Source organism: Frankliniella occidentalis, unplaced genomic scaffold (genome assembly GCF_000697945.3).
Source record: "Frankliniella occidentalis isolate FOCC.00 unplaced genomic scaffold, Focc_3.1 Scaffold535, whole genome shotgun sequence".
NCBI lineage: Eukaryota > Metazoa > Arthropoda > Insecta > Thysanoptera > Thripidae > Frankliniella > Frankliniella occidentalis.
In genome coordinates, this window is record NW_026267652.1 from 129,251 (window position 1) to 131,796 (window position 2,546).

The window sequence follows — 2,546 nt, forward strand, 5'->3', positions numbered from 1 at the left end:
TTTAGATTTAGAGAGGTAGGTAGGTTAAAGGAAGACGGGAGTAAATCACGAGTTAAGCAGCGCGCAGAGGCCATAACCCCTTCTCTGTTGTTCATTCATAGCTTTGCGGGTCTCAAATTTATGTAGTGTGTCCCGGCGGCCGGAGTGGCGGAGGCCCCTGTTGCGGTCCTGCAGGTCCTGCGGGCCCGCCGGGCCGGGCCGGGCCGGGCCCCGCTGCAGGCCTGCAGGCCTGCGGGCCTCCTGACCCTCGCCGACGCCGGGGTCACGGGGGGCAAGAAAGGGACGACACGGAAATGGGTCTAGAAGTGGTTTTAAATTGGCCCTCTGTCAATATTTCAGGGCCGCGCCTGGTTTATGGCGGGAGCCCCCGTCGGGGCGTTCAAGAAGGGGGGCGTGGCCGGGGCGGCTCCTCTCCGGCCGGGTCAATCCATTTCAAATGCGCGTCACGGGTTCGAAAAAATATCCGCGCATGATAAAAGTAGGTGGCCTCCCTCCCATCCCCTCTACCCCCAACCCCCCCTTCTAAAGCTTACTGTCGCTGCAATCGTTTTGCAGTTTCCATCAGCCCGGCCCATTCAGCGCGCTATGGTCCTGACCGCCGCGCTCAGATAGCGAAGCAAGGCGAAGCAAGGCGAAGCAAGGCGAAGCAAGGCGAAGCAGCGCGCGAGTTCCTAATTGACTCGCGCACATCGCGTCCGTTTCATCACATATTGCGCGGCGCGGCGCACACAACGGCTCTGCCGCGCTTTCGTTCCGGGTAAAGCAGTACCTCACCCCCCCTCCCCTCTCCCCCGCACGCGACCGGCCGGCCGGCCGCTCTGACCACGCCGGCAGCAGCTCCGATTATTCCCGCTCTCCATGTAACATTCTCCTCCGACACCCATCGCGCCACGCCACGCCCCGGCACGCTGCCGCATCTCAGAAAGTAAAAAATAAAAAGGGCAAAAAAAAACAACACAACACAACTACTGGAAGAGCAGGCTCGTTGTAATAGAAATGGGGGAAGATCCTATCATCGCTCGCATTCAGAGAGTTATTTGACTCCCGGTGGCATGGCGCCGCGGTCGCCGTTTGTCCCGTTTTTCGAGCGATGCAGCGCGTTGATTGGCCACAGAGGATGAGTGTGAGAAGGTCGTCGTGCATTTCATTTTACAGGTAGCGGAAGCTGGCCGGCAGGACGGACGGACTGGCGCCGTCGGGGGGCACGATAGGGTCGCAGCATCATTCATTTAGCTCGGCTGGTCCAGGCGGCCCGACATCCTGCTCCTAGTTAGCCCGGCTGGACAGCTGCTGCTCCCATGCTTACGGAACCAGAGAAATTAGGGGAAAGGGGAAATGGCTTGATGGATATTTTGAAGGTATCTGAACAACAAGCCACTGGCTCGGCTGCTGGGCCAATCCCTTTTGGGCCCAACTGGACCAGCAGCTGATTGACTTATCATCGACAGAGTGCAGGGCGCCGAGCTGATGGGCAGGCGATGGCTAGGCGAGATGAACCCGGGCGCGCGCCGGCCGGGCACGCAGATGAGTGGCACCTGTCGGGCGCCCCGCCCCGCCCCGCCACGCCCACGGCCCCGCTTGCTTGTCCACACCGTGGTTCAACACGTGCGGGCCAGACTTGACCGGCTGCAGGAGGGCGTATGCAAAGGGCCCTGCTTGCCGTCATCAAGTGCCGTTGGAGAGCCCCGCACCTCATGCTGGAGCTGGAGCCGCCCGCGGCCGCGCCTGGAAGAGTGCTCTCTGAGCTGCAGTCGCAAGAAGAACAAACAGGGGAGCATGCCTGGAAGAGAATCGCGGCCTATCCAGAGCGGGACTTGGACAAGGCTGAATGTTGATCGGATAGCTCCCGTATTTTTCTACTTCCCGATCCAGGTCTGTGATATTATCCTCAAAATGTTTGTGATTTGTCCGGTGTCGTCGGCAAAAGGTAAACGAATCACCAACATTTTGGGTGGCAGCATCCAAGATCGGGACCGGAAGTCGAAATATCCGGGAGGTCTCTGGTCACCCTCCTCCTGGGCCTAAGTGGCAGGAGACCGATGGGCGGGGTGCTGTCGGCGCCTCATCGGCGGGGCCGGCCCTTGGGAAAAGGGTGTCCGGCCGTGGTGGACGTGACGACGGCCACGTTAGTTCGCCATCACCGGCTGGATTTCGAACGGTTCGGGGCGGGCGGACTGGTTCGCCCTCTCGCACCGGCCCTACGCGACCGAAACATGCATCAGCTGCAGGAGCAGGAGAGATAGGTCGCTCCTGCCGCATGGCCGGACCTCGCCGGCAGACAACACACACTCACACACAAGTGCACACACGCACACAAACACGTGCAGTCCGTCTGATAGCTAATGACCCAGCCGCCGGACCGCGGGAAGCCTTCTGGAATAAGCCGGTCGATTCGGCATCATCCATTAGGACGTGGCCAGGTCCGGGGCCAAGCAAAGGGCACTTCTGCCGGCGAGAGAGGACCTGCCGCCTCGGCCCACCTTAGCCCACCGCCCGGCCCACCCCGCCCCACCGGCGTGTAGGGAGCGAGGAGGAGGAGGAGGAGG